The sequence below is a fragment of the Phyllopteryx taeniolatus genome, chromosome 8 (genome assembly GCF_024500385.1).
Source record: "Phyllopteryx taeniolatus isolate TA_2022b chromosome 8, UOR_Ptae_1.2, whole genome shotgun sequence".
NCBI lineage: Eukaryota > Metazoa > Chordata > Actinopteri > Syngnathiformes > Syngnathidae > Phyllopteryx > Phyllopteryx taeniolatus.
The window spans coordinates 21,155,534-21,175,665 of NC_084509.1; the positions used below are offsets into that span (position 1 = coordinate 21,155,534).

At 42.8% G+C, this 20,132-nt stretch overlaps 1 long non-coding RNA gene across 2 annotated transcripts in view; it reads right to left on the reverse strand.

Annotated features, from left to right (window-relative positions):
- Positions 1 to 822: 822 nt before the first annotated feature.
- Positions 823 to 20,132, reverse strand: part of LOC133481755 (uncharacterized) — a 39,717-nt gene continuing 20,407 nt past the window's right edge. For both annotated transcript variants that reach the window (XR_009789598.1, XR_009789599.1), the window contains exon 4: positions 823 to 1,380. This is a non-coding gene — a long non-coding RNA (uncharacterized LOC133481755). The remainder of the gene's footprint in view (positions 1,381 to 20,132) is intronic.

Here is a 20,132-nt window from a genome sequence, read left to right on the forward strand (position 1 = left end):
GTTATACACTTTTCCAGCTTGTTAAAAAAATAAATATACCATTTTAAGGGTGTTGAGATTCAATTTAGGGGTGCTTGACCACCCCTCAAAATGGGCTATAAATGCTTATGGTGTGTTTGTATATGTGTAGAAGACCTGCCTGCCTGACAAGCTGAACACCAGGTTCTATCATCCTGTTTATTAATGAGAATTAACTTATCACTCAATTGACCTTTCGGAAACCATAAACCTGCATATGTGTTTCCAGGACAACCATTAGTGTGTAAAATCACTTTACTCCGATTGTACTGTACTTTTTTTGGACGTGTAGTCACACAGCGGATTTGTACAGTTTGGACATCAATTGAACCATGTAATGCCTATCATTGTTTGTGATTGCCCGCTGTTAACATTGCCTTTGCAAAAGTGACGCTGCCAGGGGCGGGGTGGCAATTGTGTATTTTGCGACAACTCCCAAACGGCCGGTCCATTCCAGGCCAACCTGGCCAAGCGTCTTGTTTTTTTGTTTGTTTGCTTTTACTTCCATTACACAAAGCCATCTTTTAACAAAACATAATTACAGACTGCTATTCAACAAATATAAGACGACTTATAGGGTAGCCTTATGTCAACAAAGCCGTGAATGAGGCCATCGGTCGCGTGCACACCAAGCCGAGTGTCCCGGCCGAAAGGCCTGAGTACCGGTATAGATTAGAACATGCATAGGCAGCAATGTGGTTATGATTCGTGACTTTGTGCGCGGTGCGACCAACGATTGTTGTGAAGCAGCAGACAAGCCCTAAGCGGGTCGTCTCGGCCCCCCTACCCCCACACCAGAAATGAACCCAAATCTGGAAAGCTGAGGGATCTTTTCAGTGTGGAGGAAGGATCCAGCAGCACGACTACAGGCAGGCACAGTGGGAAAATGGCAAAATATTAGACAAAAATATTTGTTCTGCAAATGATTTGGTAAAATCGTTAAATACTTTAGCCCTTATGTATTGCGAGCATCATTGATTCTCGTTGTTGCTCATCCTCACAAAATGATCAAGTCTCTGTGACCTGACTTTTTGATTTACACTTTAAGCAATGAAGGGATACTTACATATTATTTGATATGTGAACAAATGAGCGGGATAACTTTCATATATACGAAAGCTTAAATTCTCAAAAAGGGCGTGTGTGTGTGTGAGATTTATGGCATTTTCTTACATGGATTGCCTTTGTGTATTATTATTATTATTAGCATCAGGGGTGAAGGTCACTAGCAGAGGGGTTATTGAGGGACTGGGTGAGCCCATGGTGGCAGGGAGGAGTTGTTGCTGGTCTTGGAGAACGAGGGCCCAGTACGCAGTGTTCACTCATCAGTAATAACAGAGATGAAGCCTGTCCTCATCATCACTGTGGGGGGAAAAAACAGACACCGTTTCAATCCGAATGTACTCAATTTCACTTGGACCGTGTGGTCTTTAAGCACGTTGACGTCCGACTGAATTCATTGAACAGTTAACTCAAACTGAGGAAACAGATGCTCTGCCGCCCTCTGCTGGCAGTGGTGCAAATGTTGACTGCAGTCTACTGAATCAGAATCAGAATCATCATTATTTGCCAAGTATGTCCAAAAAACACACAAGGAATGGAGCTAAAAGTGCCCTGATAAAATACATATTTTTATATAATGTGGTCATTTGGATTTTGTTTGTTGAACATTACTGACCTAAGAGAGACAGTACAACTCGCAGGGAGAATGTGCCGTAGAGGGAAGAGGAATGAGGTAGGGAGAGCGAGAGAGGGAAGCAGATGGCTCGACATATAGCCTGCTAAATTATTCAGCTAGGCTGGAGTCTGGAGATAGATGGATGGATATGAGCTGGCAGTGAATGCTGCGAGGAAAGTGGCTCTAAAAACAGTGATTGCTTTTTAAAATGAAGAAATGTAATTGCATCAGGTCTGGGAAACAATTTTTGCAGAGGAATTAAACATCATGGATTAAATGAAATGAAAACTGGATGTGTGTACAAACCAAACACTAAATACTTACTGTATATTGTAACCTTCAATAGATTTGAGGAAAGTTTGGATTTTATTATAATGGCTACTGTGAAGTGGCATTTTTTATTTTATTATTATTATTTTTTTAAAGTGTGTTGCAAAGTTGCACAAATTCCAGTTTTTGTCATGTAAAAATCAGCTTAGATCAAATGTCCCAGATGTTTCTGAAACTTTGGCATAGGATCTTGAAAGAGAAGTAAATTAAAATTGAACAGTTGCTTAGAGGGGAACTAAAATAATTTGGATGATGTACTCATGAAACACTTTGAAGAATGCCGAGCACACACATTTTCCTCCTCAATTCAAATATAACATATTTGTGTGTGCAATCAACAGAGGTACTTAAATATTTGCATTGACACATACAGTATGTGCTTTGTTTCCACTGCAGTTCATATGTGCCCTCAGTAAATATTAACTCCGAATGTTCAATTTTTCCCTATTTGCTTTGTGCATCTTGTCCATGTGCATTGTACCTGAATATCTAGGACTATTCATAGATTCACACACACACTCTCCAGAGTGGATGGCTCCGGGGAAATAGAGCAGTGAGGAAGCTACGTGCCTTTGCCAAGCAAGGTCTGTCTGGTGCCATGGAAACCCGTGCAGATTACCCCATCCTCTCTCAGTAAGCAGGGAAAGTGAGGTGGACACATACACACGTGTACACGCGCACGCACACACACACACACACACACACACACACACGCAGACACTCAGAAATTTACATGTACTGTATGTGAAGTTTTACGTCTTCTAATATCTTTGGAAAAATCAGTTTAATGTGTGAAAAGTATATTTTCCCAGCATCTAAAATTGCACACGTAACATTTCTATGCTTGTAATTTTGCGAGTGAAGTCTCTTAATCGACATGTTAGGATGGCGGAGATAGTGAGAATGAAAAGTAAGACGGAGGGAGGGGGGTTGGTGAATGTGATGAATGTGAGAATGCTGCAAGGTTGAGGTGTGTAAGGAGACCAGAGACACACAGTAGAGCTAAATGAGTATGGAGGATATTTGGTTGGGGAGTTTTCAAAATTCTTGCTAGCAAACGAACAAATACTGTAGCTCATCACGCTAGAAATGCTTTGGATTTCCATACCCGAAAACAATAAAAATGCAAGACTCTTGACCAACAACATGTACTTACAATACAGTACTTTGCAAAAGTCCATAATTTATATACTGTATGTACATACAGTATTCAAAAAATAATAAGAATTAAACCTGCGTTATATACTGCGATGTGAAAAAATACAGGATAAAACCAGCACCCATTTCTCTTTTTTTCCCCCTTTATGTGGTTTGGGCAGTTTATAGTAGTTTTAGTAGAAAAGACATTATGCAAAAAAATTATACTGAGTCATTTGTGTGAAGTCCACAGTATTTAAATGCATGGTAGTATTGAATAGGTAACAGTCCAGACATGAAGACTTTTCATGCCCTGTTATACTCTCTTGTCATTGCCATATTCCTAACACTTATTTTTGAATCCGTTGTTTTAAACACACATTTTAACATAATATGCATTCATATTTCTATATTTGAGTGCAATAATTTAAATGACACACATTGTTGTGTACACCTGACGTTTGTCTCTCGCTCCCCACCCCTCCCTGTTTCCACAAACGTAATCTGTTGCGACACGCATTACTTTCATCCTGAAGCTCGAAACAGGAAACGCAGCTGGTGTACATTGTTTCCCGTGTCTTCATTCACAGTCATCATACAAGGAGATACGTATATAACAGTTTGGGCAGCTCTTATATTTATATTGTTTGTATATATCATGGGCACTAACACATCCCTAGACCATCAGAGATGCTGGCTTTTGAAGTATGCGCTGCTAACAATCCGGATGGTCCTTTTCCTCTAGCCTGGAGGACACAAAGTCCAAAATTTCTCAAAACAATTTGAAATGTGACCTCGTCAGACCACAGCACTTTTCCACTTTGCGGCAGTCCATCTCAGATGAGAAGCCGGTGGCGTTTCTGGGTGTTGGTGATATACGACTTTCGATTTGCATGGTAGAGTTTTAACTTGCATTTGTAGATGTAGCGACGAACTGTGTTAACTGACAATGGTTTTCCTGGGCCTGAGTGGCAATATCCTTTACACAATGATGCAGATTTTCAATGCAGTGCCACCTGAGGCATCCAAGGTTACGGGCATTCAATGTTGGTTTTCGGCCTTGCCACTGACGTGCAGAGATTTCTCCACATTCTCTGAATCTTTTGATGATATTATGCAGCAAAGATGATGAAATCTCAAAATTACTTGCAATTGTGCAATGAGAAACATTGTTCTTAAACTGTTGGACTATTTGCTCACCCAGCTCTTCACAAAATGGTGAACCTCGCACCATCCTTGCTTGTGAACAACTGAGCCTTTTGGGGATGCTCCTGTAATACCCGAATATGACCCTCACCTGTTTCCAATTAACCTGTTCACCTGTCGAATGGATGCACCAAAAGGAATCAAACATATTGAGGGGGTGAAAATTTATATGATGTAAAATCACATTAGGAGGCGCAACTTCAAAATTGAATGGTTACTGTGGACTATAATCATGAAAATAAGCACACAAGCCAACTTACCCTCGTTTTTGGTGACATAATGTCACAGCTGAACACGACACCTGAAGACAGCGGCACGGTAGGAGGAAGCCCAGGTAGTTAGACAGTCGGCACTGCCCCATTCACTAGTGTCAAGTTACCTACGAAGCCATGTTGTCACTGGTGAAAGTTTACAAAACTCTCTGTCGTCAAATGCGCACTGCAGAGACGGGTGATGGTGTTGATGTTGAGATCGCCATCTGCGTGTGTCTTCAAAAAGTCAATCCATCGCTTTTTTATTTCCTAATTTTTTGGGAGCTGAAATAACATCACGGAGCTGTTCTGTAAAATTGAGGCATCCAGCGAAGACGCATTTTCGGGGTGTAGGCATTGTGAGCTTGCTAACTGCACGCTGGCGTGGTAAAGATAGGCACAGCTAACTCACAACTGAGCTGCATAGCCAAACGAAGCAACATCACTTTGTCCTTATATCGTGGGGGAGGAAGAAAAGTAGAAAGTATACGGCCCAGCCCGTGTCTGTTTTAGCCCCGCTCACAAAATCTGAAAAATTCAAACGGTGAAAAAGATGCTTAAGCTACAACAGCTAATCGCAACAATTCAGCACTATATTGTTATAAGACTTTGCATGTTTTCAGCACTTATTTTCAAACATATTTCATGTATTTAGAAACAAAACACAGATATCTGCTAAGTGTCACTTTAAAAATCTTGTCTTTGAATGTAGGTTGAAAAGGATTTGTAAATCATTGTATTGAGTTTTTATTTAAGTTTTACACAACGTCCCAATGAAGTTGGGATTTGTAAATGCAGCAAAAGATGTTTGTCCACTTCTATGCACAGGCTACAGTATCGCAGGAGCGGTAAATGCGTGGATGATCAACGGTAATGACTGGATTTAAAAGAAGTTTTTTTTTTTTTTTTTTTTAAGTAAGAGATGAAGATAAAATGTCCCCAGCAGCAGGAAAATGAAAGGATATAGAGCGTGTGCAGATAAAGTATGAATGCACCTGAGGCCAGTAAAGAAAGTGTATAGCCCCTTATAGTGACTGAGGCACAGGCATCATCCACACTCACATCACAGACGCCAGTTTAAACTCAGGATGAACCCATCTCTCTCTCTCTTCTCCTCTCTGTGTCCTCATAAACCTTGACGGGCTTTAAAGCCAATTTACTATGACTGCTTCTAATCATAAAGCGGCTGAAATAAGTATTTAACACGTCACCATTTTTCTCAAATATATTTTCAAAGGTGCTATTGCCATAAACATTGCACCAGATGTTGGGAACAACCCAAGTAATCCATACATACAAAGAAAGTAGAACAAATAACCTCAGAATTTAAGTTGTGTGTAATAATAATGACACAGGCAAAAAATATTGAACACGCCAACAAGTATTTATTTAATACTTTGTACAAAAGCCTTTGTTTGCAATGATAGCTTTAAGACGCCTGCTGCATGGAGAAACTAGTCGCATGCATTGCTCTGGTTTGATTTCGGCCCATTCCTCCACACAAGCCGTCTTCAAGTCTTGAAGGTTCCGTGGGCTTCTTTTATGGACCTTGAGTTTCAGTTCTTCCCATAGCTTTTTAGTTGGATTCAAGTCAGGTGATTGTCTGGGCCATTCGAGCAGCTTTATTTTTTTTCTTTGAAACCAATTGAGAGTATGTTTTGGATCATTATCCTGCTGAAATGTCCACCCTCCTTTCATTTTCATCATCCTTGTAGATACTTTTGCCCATTCATCCTTCCTTCAATTAAGTTTACCAGTACCATTTGCTGAAAAGCAGCCCCACACCATCATGTTCCCACCTCAGAACTTCACTGTTGGTATGGTGTTTTTAGGGTGATGTGCAGTGCCATTTCTCCTCCAAACGTGGTGTGCATTATGGCTTCCAAACAGTTCACTTTTGCTCTCATCCGACCAGACTGTATTCTCCCTGTATTTAACTGGCTTTTCCAAATGTTGTTCAGCAAACTTTAAACGAGTTTTGACGTGCTTTTCTTTTCAGCAATGGGGTATTGAGTGAATGAGTGAGTGTGTCATGGTGAGCGTGAATACAGGCCGTGGCGGCGGAGAACATTACTCACTGTTTTCCTTGTGACAACAGTACCTGCCAATTCCATGTCTTTTTGAAGCTCTCCACTGGTGGTCCTTGGCTCTTGCACAACTCTTCTGATTATTCTTTGCAATCCTCTCTCAGAAATATTACAAGGAGCACCCGATCGAGGCAAATTTATGGTGGTATTATTGGCTTTCCACTTACGTATTATGGCCCCAACCATGCATTCAGAAGCTTAGATATGCGTCTTTAACCAATCCCATCGTTGTGTTTTTGCAACAGTTACTTTGCAATGGTCTTGAGCCAGCTCTTTGCTCTTACCCATCATGAGATGTGTCTTGACTCACAACTTGGCAATGAGACCTTTTTGTAGGCCATCAGTTAGGACTGAGCCATCTGATATTCATTTGCACTGACAAGGGGCTGGATTGCTATTTGACTGATAGATTTTAGGTGTTGTCTTGGCTTTCCATGCCCTTTTGCACCTCCCTTTCTTCATGTGTCCAATACTTTTCCCCTGTGTCATTTCACTTTTACACACAATTAAATTTCTGATCTTATTTGTTCTACTTTATTTGTATGTATGGATTACTTGTGTTGTTCCCAACATCTGGTGACATTTTCAGGTTAATAGCATCTTTGAAACTATATTTAGTGAGGAAAATGGTGACGTGTTAAATACTTATTTCATCTGCTGTATTAATTTCCATTTTTCATTCTTTTGTCTCATTTCTGCTGTCATTAACAACAGCGATATGATTGTAAAAAGGGCTCATTAATGCTCGCATAAACACGCATTTGAAAAGCTTTCTCAAGAGCCACCTATCATGTAGCTCACTGCCATGACCGCGATATCGTGAACAACTGTATCTACATTTGCTTACAAAATACAAGAACCATCACTTATATGCTGTGCTAGTATGATGTAGAGACTTATTATACAACCCAAATTCCAATGAAGTTGGGATGTTGTGTTAAACATAAATAAAAACAGACTACAATGATTTGCAAATCATGTTCAACCTATTTTTAATTGAATATTATGGCTGCAACACGTTCCAAAAAAGCTGGGTCAGGTGGAAAAAAAGACTGAGATAGTTGAGGAATGCTCATCAAACACCTGTTTGGAACATCCCACAGGTGAACAGGCTAATTGGGAACAGGTGGGTATAATAGGAGCTTCCCTGAATTGCTCAGTCATTCACAAGCAAAGATGGGGCGAGGTTCACCTCTTTGTGAACAAGTGCGTGAGAAAATCGTCGAACAGTTTAAGGACAATGTTCCTCAACGTACAATTGCAAGAAATTTAGGGATTTCATCATGTATGGTCCATAATATCATCAAAAGGTTCAGAGAATCTGGAGAAAACACTTCATGTAAGCGGCAAGGCCAAAAACCAACATTGAATGCCCGTGACCTTCGATCCATCAATGTGTAAAGGATATCACCACATGGGCTCAGGAACACTTCAGAAAACCAATGTCAGTAAATACAGTTTGGCGCTAAATCCGTAAGTGCAACTTGAAACTCTACTATGCAAAGCAAAAGCATTTATCAACAACACCCAGAAACGCCGTCGGCTTCTCTGGGCCCGAGCTCATCTAAGAATTGCAAAGTGCAAAAGTGTTCTGTGGTCTGACGAGTCCACATTTTACATTGTTTTTGGAAATTGTGGACGTCGTGTCCTCTGGGCCAAAGAGGAAAAGAACCATCCGGACTGTTATAGACGCAAAATTCAAAAGCCAGCATCTGTGATGGTATGGGGCTGTGTTAGTGCCAACGGCATGGGTAAGGCACCATTTATGCTGAAAGGTACATACAGGTTTTGGAGAAACATTTGCTGCCATCCAAGCAATGTCTTTTTTTTGCTTATTTCAGCAAGACAATGCCAAACCACATTCTGCACGTGTTGCAACAGCGTGGCTTCGTAGTAAAAGAGTGCAGGTACTAGACTGGCCTGCCTGCAGTCCAGACCTGTCTCCCATTGAAAATGTGTGGCGCATTATGAAACGTAAAATACGACAATGGAGACCCCGGACTGTTGAACAGCTGAAGCTGTACATCAAGCAAGAATGGGAAAGAATTCCACCTACAAAGATTCAACAATTCGTGTCCTCAGTTCCTAAATGTTTATTAAATGTTTTTAAAAGAAAAAGCTGGGACAGGGTCATGTTTACAGTAGTAAACCCTGTCCCAGCTAAGTTAATGATTATTTGCTAAAAACAATAAAGTTTGAACATTAAAGATCTTGTCTTTGTAGTGTATTCAATTAAATATAGGTTGAGCATGATTTGCGAATCATTGTATTCTGTTTTTATTTATGTTTAACACGTCCCAACTTCATTGGAATTGGGGTTGTACTGCATTTACATGATCTGTTGAAGGGTTGAAAGGTGCTTTCATCCTGCCATAAACACATTCATGCAGACGTGGAGCATACTGCACTGCGACGAGACCACTCAGGGCCTGCTCAAGGACAGCATATGGTAATGTGTAGAGAAGAATAACACTTTATTGCTCACACTATTGCGAACAATTCAACAAGCTTTAGTGTGTTTAAAGTACCATTAAAACACTCTTGTCCATCTGGCCTGCAAATGTCTCAGTGATATTTTGACTCAAACAATCAGAGTATTCAGACACCCTAATAATTGAACTATTTGGCCTCTGATTTCTGCCTCACAAAAGTAACATTTTCTAATTTCTGTAGTCCTCCATGAAAGCAGACTGATCACCTTTGTGATTTTGTATCAAAGTAAGACATTTTCAAACATCTACTTTGCAAACATCCACTTTCACTTTGGAAAACAATGATTGACATTACTGCCTATTTTCTGTTGTGGTATGTTAGGAGGCGGCACGGTGGATAACTGGTTTGCACATCTGCCTCACAGTTCTGAGGACCGGGGTTCAAATCCTGTCCCCGCCTGTGTGGAGTGTGCATTTTCTCCCCGTGCCTGCGTGGGTTTTCTCCGGGAACTCCGGTTTCCTCCCACACCCCAAAAACATGCATGGTAGGTTGATTGAAGACTCAATTGCCCGTAGGTGTGAATGTGAGTGTTTATGGTTGTTTGTTTATATGTGCGCTACAATTAGCTGGCGACCAGTTCAGGGTGTACCCCACCTCTCGCCCGACGATAGCTGGGAAAGGCTCCAGCACGCCCATGGTAGCATTTATTGTCAATATACAGTATGTGGAATATACAGCGAACAGAAATAACTTTTCCCAGAGGCCTCTGTCATAAATAACGATACCCCCCAAAAATGAATAAATAAAACATAAAACATCAAGACATCCAAGCTCTTTGTTGTATGAAGCGGTTATAGATCAGAGAGACAGCCTGGAGTCTGCCTTCTCCCGTCTTACATAGATGTTGCGATCACAGCGTGCATGACAGACCAATCCCGTAACTGAATCATAATCAATTTCCATCCATCCATCCATTTTCCCAACTGTTTATCCTCACTCGGGTCGAAGGTGTGCTGGAGTCTATCCCAGCTGACTGAGGGCTACACCCCAAACTGGACGCTAACCCTAATCCAATCGCAGGGCACATATAGACAAACAACCATTCACACTGACATTCACACCTACGGACAATTTGGAGTCTTCAATTATCCTACCATTCATGTTTTTGGAATGTGGGAGAAAACTGGAGTACCAGAGGAAACCCACCCAGGGACAGGGAGAACATGCAAACTCCACACTGGGATGCTGCATTTGAACCCAGGACCTCAGAACTTTGAGGCAAATGTGCTAAACAGTCGACCACCGTGCCGTCCATAATCATTTTATGGAAATAAATGATAGTTTAAAATCTATTGGGAAAAACTATCATTTATGTAGTATGAAAAAACTGTAATTGACATGAAGTTGAATGAGAAGCAGCCTCAAAGTGAGTACAGCATCACATAGTTTTGTGTGAAATTGCTTAATTGTTGTTTATGTAGTTTTGTTAATAACTAAATAATACCAAATAAACAACTGTAATCATTTAAAGACCCAGTAAACCGACTCAAAAATGTCTTTGACACACCGCAGAAAATAGTTTTTTTTAGAAGTCTGACAAATTTGGAAGAATAAAAAAATTATTCTGCAGGTATACATTTGTAGCGTATATTGGTTTTGGATACAACGTAATTTATTTAAGAAATAAATTCGTCGTTCCGGGTTAGTACGATTTACATTTTAACGTCACAATCAAACTATCTGTCTTGTGAAGGGCACCACGTCTCTTTTTTATACGTGTAAAATTTAGGAAAAGTGATGAAAAACCTCTTATCAGTCTCATTGTCTGAAGGTTGCTACATTTATGAAATACAAGTCCTCCATCACAGAGGCTTCTTGTTGTAACTAAAAAAAAAATACAAAACACAACAGGGAGTGAAATTTTATAGAATATTTAATGAAATCTACGAGGGATCTATAGGGAAACACAAATAGTTGTCTAACTACAAAAAGGAAACATGAATAATGGTGAAAGAAAGAAAAATAGGCGCACGAAAAAGGAAATAGGACATCGTGTGTTGCTGGGCTGAAATGAGTGTGAATAGGTTGCAGTGTGTTGAGCTAGTACAAAGTTGGGACTTGTTTGAAGCTAGTATTTCCACCAAAATTATTAGGCACTAATCTTGTACAGTTTGGCACCGATTGTTGTGGTACTCATGACCGTAGATCAGGTGCACCTGGGAATGGTCTTTCTCCACGCCTCTCAGGAGGAAAACGAAGCAGGTTTGGTTGAAGAAGAAGATTGCTCCCCCCCAAAAAAACAGGCGGAAAAAGGAAAAGGAGTTGTTCTTCATGCTTTCGTTGGGAGAACATGACCATCTCGCTTCCTGCCTTTTTCGTTGACCCGCTGGTGCATCAGAGACTTTACGCTAGGCTGGAAGTACGACTTGCACTTTTATCAGCAACTTCTCTGATCGCTTGGCAGTGAACAAGTAGAGGCTGGGAAGCCGAGTCTTCATCCCGGGCTTCGTGTTGGCCGAACTGCGTGTTCGAAGAGAGAAAATGGGAGGGGTGGCAGCATGGCTGAGCCATGCCTAGGTAGCCCACAGCGTGAGGAACCAAGAACGAGAAGAACCAAAAGCCAAGATGAGGCTCGAGTCAAAGGTTAAATACCCCGGGGGCGTGTCTAAGAGACAGAGAAAACTGAAGACCACGCCCATCAATTTGAATTTTAGTCTACAATTTAGCCATAAAAATGATGTAAAAATAATGTATTAATGTAAAATACTCCCAACCTTCTACTCTTACTTATTACGGTTAGGGTTTTTGAAGGAGAGGAAGGCAAGGCAAAAACGTGGAGGACCTAAGTGCAGGGAAGCAGGGAGGCAAGGCAGGAGTAGAGGAGTCTCAAAAAGTGGTATTTAATTTCCGAAAAAAGGCAAACAAGGGACATGGAAAAAGCAAACTAAACAAAGTCCCACAACTGATTATCAAAGTAACAAGGAAACACTTGAATAAACCTCAAACTAGAAACAAAACATGACTAGGGAAATAACTGAGCGACAACTGGCCACTATGATGTGGCACAGACAGAGACAATGACACCTGACAACGACAATGAACCCACAAGAAATGAAAGAAACCAGGGAAGTAAATACAAACAGATTGACGAGGCAACGAGGAACACTTGGACAAGACACGAGTGGCTGGAGGGAGCTGATGGGATCACACAAGGTAGGTTGATGAAAACAGGTGGACACAATAACTAAATAAGCACACAAGACATGAAAAACATGGAACACAGGAAAACATGAAACAAAACCAAACACAAACCAAACCAAAACATAGACCATGACATTACTCGTAGATCGAGCACATAGAATGGTTGTTTAAACTTTACTCTTGCTCGATCAACTGCTTATTGTTCAATCCAACATTTGTACTGTTTGGTTTCAAATCAAGACGAACAGCTCTCAGAGCCTTGCAGCTGGACCTGTAAAGCTGACACAATGACACATGCATCAAGTCATACATTTGGAATATCTCTGCAGAGTTCTTGAAATATAAAAACAGACATTTATCTTCAGTTAAAGAAACCCCGAATGGGAGTCCACACATTGCAGTAACTCTCAAACGCCAGCAGGTGTCGTCTGCGCTCCAGCAAGGTTCCCAGTGGTTGAGAGAGTCCAACTTTTTGGTCGCTCTGTCACTTCAAAAGAAGGAAAGGAGTGTTTGAAGACTGCAATCCAGATTTGACATGAAGCTGCTAATTTGTTTAAGATCTGGGTGAGATACCCAGGCGCCCTTTGGTGGCTGTTTCGCACAGCAGGACGGCTTGGAAGAATGTAGTCTATCAAGTTGTTGTTGGGGGGAGGGGATTGCAGTGACAACCGGGTTAGAGTCAGTACATAGTATAAAATTAGGTTCCAAAATCATTCCAAAAATTGAGCCTCTCTCTAGCTGCAGAGCTGTTAACCTAACTTAACCCTCAGCTGTCAATCAAATACATCTGTGGCTCACATGCAGCCACAAGGTGACTGTCACTGTGTCTATTAAACAGTTAACCTTCCCGGATGTGTTCCTGTCATGTGGATGCACACATAAAAACAACAAAAAAAAACCAAGTGAGGTGGTGACATTTGACGAGCCAATGCCGTACTGGCAAGCTCGTTGGCTTGTTAGCTTGCTAGCCAGTTTGTTTGTTAGCTGGCAAGCTAGCGTACATAATAAACAGCTATCTTTTCCCTAAAAGAGGGTCCCTGTCGTGAGCACCCGCACAGGGTGCGCCTGTGGCGAGTCGGACAGGCCCCAAAGCCGGTGCGCTGGACCGTGGGTGGCTTGCTAGACACTGACTGGCTGGCAGTTCGACGCTGTCTCGTTACACTATGCGCCCCATGTGGGTGCACAGCAGAGACTCTGTAGTCCAAATAACACAAAACACATAACACTTCAGGAAAGATGTATTTTTTGAGTGTAAACATAGCTTGATGGCTAACTGCATGCTCTAGTGGTACAAATGGACCAAGTTATTATCAGTAACGAAGGGGCAGTTGCACAGAATAGCCACTGCATGGAATAAAGGTGCTTGGTGTTTATCAAGTGGGGGAGGAACGACTCATGCTAGAGGCCTTCTTCCGTAATCTGGCCTTGTTTGAGCCCCGCCCCCAAAAAATCCATTCAACTAAGAAAGTGGGAAAAGACTTTAATGTGATATCGCAGCAATTTTTTTTTCTTTTTTCTTCTTCACCAACACACACATGTACATTGAGTGGGTCTTAAGACATGCATCTATGGAATCAGATTGAATATACGTCATGCATCCCTGCTAGTTTTGTACGTCTTAGATGCGGGAAGCTCATCAAACGAGATACCCTTGATTATTCAATTAATGGATTGAAGAATCGATAGAATAATCAATTCTAAAAATATTTGATAGTTGCAGCCCTAAATAAGTTAATAGTTACTCATTTACTTAAGTAAAAGCACTTTATAAATGTAAATAATGAAGTACAGTTTTATTAGGATCTTCTGTAGAATCATCTTTCGCGGTGAAAGAATCACGTTAATTCAGAAATGGCAAATTCCAAAAGTTCAATTGGGCCATTATACCTTAAAGCAGTGGTTCCCAACCCCAGGTCCGCGGACCGGTACCGGTCCGTGAGGCATTTGTTACCGGGCCGCATAGAAAGAATGACCAATTTATATAATTTCTGTTGTATTGCGTTTCATGTGTCAAATGCATTTTATTTAGAAAATTGACTGAATCTTCTCCGCCGCAACAGCTGTGCGTCTCAATTGACAATGCTGCAGCAGTTCCGTTTCCGCTCCCAGCCGACTAGCTAACGGTGGCCAAGCTCAAAGAAGCAATCATTTCATAAACTGGTTCAGTTCCTTACGTTCACTGAAAACAACCTACTTATGAAAACACCTACTTATGGGTTTATCTCAACAAGTAACTCTCACGCACCGAGTCCGCTCTGCATAATTCTGTATGTGGCGACAAGTTAGCCAACGACACGTGGAGCTCAAGCCCCCTGGACTAAAAAATAAGCCGTTGAAGTTTTTTTAAAGAAAAAGAGATCAACTGAATACCCTGCTACTATTTCCAACATCCTATCTTTGTGAAACAGGCTTTCATGCTGTGACAGTTACAAAGACAAAATTACAGAACAGACTGGACATAAGGAACAAGCCCAAGGCTCACACTGATTCTGCGTTATGGTGAGTTGTTGTATTTAACATTTGTTCCAGTTGTGTTCATTTATTTTTGCTGTGTGTGTGTGTGTATATATATATATATACACATTATGCTACACTTTGACAGACGGTCCGTGAGAAAAATGCCTACTCTAAACCAGTCCGTGGTGCAAAAAAGGTTAAGGAACACTGCCTTAAAAGTCCCGTGTTTTGGGAATGTAGACCTTCGTAGAGTGACGTAGTATAAAAGTGTCAATTTCATTTTAAAAAAACACCTTGGTTTTGTCATACGAGTATCCAGAAAAGGCCCCTCTGACAGCTACTTCTGTTAGACCCAGTTTTTTATCCGGTTTGTCCATATTTGGCTAAGACCGCCCCCTTTCCTCTGCACACCTATGCAGAAATGGGGGAATTCGAGTCAAATGACTTCACTCAAGTCGACTCAAGTTGCCAGTTTTATGACTTGCGACTTGCTTGCCAAATACTTCAGAATGACTTGACTTTAGACTTGGTAGCCAAGAGACTTGACTTTGAATTGAACTACATGACTTGACAAGTTATCTTGTTTAGAACTCCAGACAGGTGAGGCCGGGATTTAAACCCCGGTCCTCAGAACTGTGAGGGAGATGTGCTAACCACTCGACTACCGTGCCGCCTTGAAATGGGCATAATAAAGGTTATTTTATATAATAAATAAATATTATATTAATGTACTTTTGAATTATACAGTAGGTTCATTTTCTCAAGTGACATAGCAGAGGTGATGTACTAATTCGTTTCTTGATTCTCGTCCATGTATGGCTGTCCATGATTGTATATAACAGTATTTTTCTCGATATAGACATTCTAATTTGCCTGCTATTTTGCTCTTCAAAGTTGGCTCATCGCCGCTATAACGCGGTTCCAGCCAGACCAATCTGACCAGTGTACTGTACCACCTAATCACTTATTTGGGTGTTTTGCAACTTTATCTGCTAGCTTAACGATTAGCATGGTGTTCCCGTCTGTCTCGTCTTTTCCTCCAAATATTAGTATCTACCATCAGAATGTGAACATGTCGTCATGGAGTGCCCCAGTCACATTGTAGTCTTCGTCTATTCCTCAGTATTAGTAGCAGTAAACAATGGTACGGATGTTGAGGTTCCCGGTTTTATACTCGCTATTCAACACAGCAGCTGCACAGGCAGAGAGGCATCATTACCGTGAAGCAGGGCTTGTTAATAGGTTCACTACGTGGGGGGGCCTGTGGAGTCTACATAGGGCTGACGAGAGGGGAGAGGAGAGAATCGGCAGGAGGACGGTGCGAGGTCAAGACTTTAGGAAGGTGTTCTTATGTGGGTGGAGCTAGCTGTGCAGAAATGGACTGAGTACAGTGCAAGATGTTCCCCGCAACTTCACCGTTTTCTTCAATTTGTTTTGTTGCAATTATATCATTTCCTGTGATTTTATTTTTAGAATATTATTTTATTTTGTATTAGGAATAGTTCTAGGGTATATTTTGTAAAAGTAAAATTATGTGATATGCGGAGTACGCTGAGGTCACACCTGATATTTGCCACTTTGGCCACGTAAATATGTTTTTGTGAAAATAGCAAATATACTGTATATGCAATCATTGTAACATGGCTACCAGATACTTTAATTATGGCAAATTCTGTACTTACAAACAGTGTTGCATATACAAACACGCAAACAGTTCTTTACTTTCTGTAACAAAGTCATCTTTTTTCATGTAGTAATGAAGCATCATTAGGCTTTGCTATGAAGTTTGGGAATGACACCATTTATAGTTTGTTAAACCCTCGAATATTATTCATAAAACCTGAGTTAAATAAGCATCCATGAAAAGCTGTTTTTCATAATGTTCCCAAAAAGGGTTAAACAGAGGATTAAAAAAAATTACTTAAGCATAGAAACCATATTCTGAAAGAGAACTAGCCGACTGTAATTCTATTCATAACTGTTCATAAGTACTAGTTTCCTTCAGAGGAAAGGTTAGTCTTTGCAGTTTTGTCAGTATTTGCATAGCTGCTGTATTATTATTATTATTTTTTTTGCCCTTCTCAAGGTGATGCCATGTCTGTTTGCCATGTTCTGATTCTGCCACTGTAGTGAAGGCACGGTGAATTTTGGGTGTGGCCTGCAGACATTTCATCTCATGATTTGCAAGGAAAATGCAGCTGCGAGTGTGTGCCTGTGTGTGTGTGGTTGTGCGTGTGTGTGCATGTGTGTGGTTTTCCCGGGTGTCTGAAGGTCATGCCATCCCCATGCTCTGCTTCATGGAGGGCTGCCAATGCTGATGGCTGCTGCTGCTGGGCTGTGTGTCTGGCACATGCGAACCTACTACCCCCCTCCAAGCACCAACACCCCCATCCACTACAGGGCATTGATTAAGTGGAACAGCGCTACCTTACCTGCTGGAGCCAGCCAATACCAATATACCAGAGACTCCATTCAGCCAATACCAAAGCAGGAAGGTTTGGAGAGGCTGGAGACAAACCAGCAGCCACAAAAGTGTATTTCCCCCAGCCCCCTCTATTGAGACGAAAGTAAGATGGAGGAGGCGAGGGTGAATTTTGGTGGTTGAGAAATGTGGAGAAAACGAGGGAGAAAGAATAGAGATGAGGCACACATGAGAGAGGTGAAACGGACAATAGCAGTGAAGAAGAGAGAGATTGAAAAGGGAGAGACAGAAACAAATATGCTGAAAGGGAACAAAGCAGAAAAGATTTCCAGGGACATGCATTCTGAAAAGTATTCATACTGACACGCACACTAACACAAATCCTTAGCTTTTTCCCCGATTCTTTAATGAAGCTGTCAAGATGACAAATGAGGCAGTAAAATCAAATAACAGGACAAGTTAAGAAACTCACTTTTCATTCAATTCTGGACAAAAAAGAAGAGCAAGAGGAAGACATTTTCAATATTTTGGTTTCATATAGATAATTTAGGCGGCACGGTGGACGACTGGTTAGCCTCACAGTTCTGAGGACCCGGGTTCAATCCCCGGCCCCGCCTGTGTGGAGTTTGCATGTTCTCCCCGTGCCTGCGTGTGTTTTCTCCATGCACTCCGGTTTCCTCCCACATCCCAAAAACATGCATGAATTGGAGACTCTAATTTGCCCGTAGGTGTGACTGTGAGTGCGAATGGTTGTTTGTTTGTATGTGCCCTGCGATTGACTGGCAACCAGTTCAGGGTGTACCCCGCCTCCTGCCCGATGACAGCTGGGATAGGCTCCAGCACGCCCGCGACCCTAGTGAGGAGAAGCGGCTCAGAAAATGGATGGATGGATAGATAATTTAGGCGGCAGGGTGGACGACTGGTTAGGGCATCTTCCTCACAGTTCTGAGGACCGGGGTTCAAATCCCGGCCCCGCCTGTGTGGAGTTTGCATGTTCTCCCCGTGCCTGCGTGGGGTTTCTCCGGGCACTCCGGTTTCCTCCCACATCCCAAAAACATGCATGGTAGGTTGATTGAAAACTCTAAATTGCCCGTAGGTGTGAATGTATGCGTGAATGGTTGTTTGTTTATATGTGCCCTGCGATTGGCTGGCGACCAGTTCAGGGTGTACCCCGCCTCTTGCCCGAAGATAGCTGGGATAGGCTCCAGCACTCCCGTGACCCTTGTGAGGATAAAGCGGTACAGAAAATGGATGGATGGATAGATAATTTACATAAGTAGGCCACGGACCAGGAAATGTACAGTAATCTTTTTTGCTGTTATTTTTAAAATCCCAGTTTCCCCTTCAATGACATTTTAGTAAATGTCACAGACACAAACACACAAAACTCATACGTGACCCACAACTGAAATAAGATTTTAACTAACATAGATTCACACTATTGCACTGACGCTGACCAGAGATAGGCAGATCATTTGTGAAGTAAATCTTCATCGTTGAATTTGACATTCAATGGCGAGCTTCCAGAGACCTAACTATTTGCATACTAACAATAAAAGTAGATTGTACATAATTTTCCCCTTTGCCATTACGTAAGTTGTTGAGTTCATTATATACTTGTGTGAGCATTTATCTTAAAGAATGTGTGAGAGACGGAACGTGTTTGCAAACTAGGGTTGCACAAATTATTGTTGGAGCATCATCATCGCGATGTGTGCATGTGCAATGCGCACATCGCAAGGTCCTTCAATGTAGGAGGCAAAAGAACTCGGGTACCCAACATGCACTGCGTGCATCATTCCACCAATCACAGTCGTACTGTGAATAGTTTGACATACATTGCAAAACTTTCTCCAAATAAGAGGTTCTTGCTTCGAGTTGTTTATTTGTCACTCCCAGCCGTAGTTTACTGTAAAACTGTCACCTAAAATAAATAATTAAACTACAAATGTCCTCCACGTCGGCCGACTGGTTAGCACATCTGCCTCACAGTTCTGGGGACCAGGGTTCAAATCCTGGCCCCGCCTGTGTGGAGTTTGCATGTTCTCCCCATGCCTGGGTGGGTATTCTCCGGGCAATCCGGTTTCCTCCCACATCCCAAAAACATGAGTGGTAGGTTGATTGAGGACTCTAAATTGCCCGTAGATGTGAATGTGAATGGTTGTTTGTTTCTATGTGCCAGCGATTGGCTGGCAACCAGTTCAGGCTGTACCCCGCCTCCTATCCGATTATAGCTGGGATAGGCTCCAGCACGCCCACGACCCTAGTGAGGAGAAGCGGCTCAGAAAATGGATGGATGTCCGCCACCTAAGTGCTAGCATACGTACATTAATTCTGGACGAGCGCCGCCGGAGCAGGGACGGGTGGCGGCCGCTGGACGAGCGCCGCCGGAGCAAGGACGGGTGGCGGCCGCTGGACGAGCGCCGCCGGAGCAAGGACGGGTGGCGGCCGCTGGACGAGCGCCGCCGGAGCAAGGACGGGTGGCGGCCGCTGGACGAGCGCCGCCGGAGCAAGGACGGGTGGCGGCCGCTGGACGAGCGCCGCCGGAGCAAGGACGGGTGGCGGCCGCTGGACGAGCGCCGCCGGAGCAGGGTCGGGTGGCGGCCGCTGGACGAGCGCCGCCGGAGCAAGGACGGGTGGCGGCCGCTGGACGAGCGCCGCCGGAGCAAGGTCGGATGGCGGCCACTGGACGCGCGCCGCCGGAGCGTGGTCGGGTGGCGGCCGGTGGACGAGCGCCGCCGGAGCGTGGTCGGGTGGCGGCCGCTGGACGCGCGCCGCCGGAGCGTGGTCGGGTGGCGGCCGCTGGACGAGCGCCGCCGGAGCGTGGCCGGGTGGCGGCGGCCGCTGGACGAGCGCCGCCGGAGCAAGGATGGGTGGCGGCCGCTGGACGAGCGCCGCCGGTGCGAGAGCCT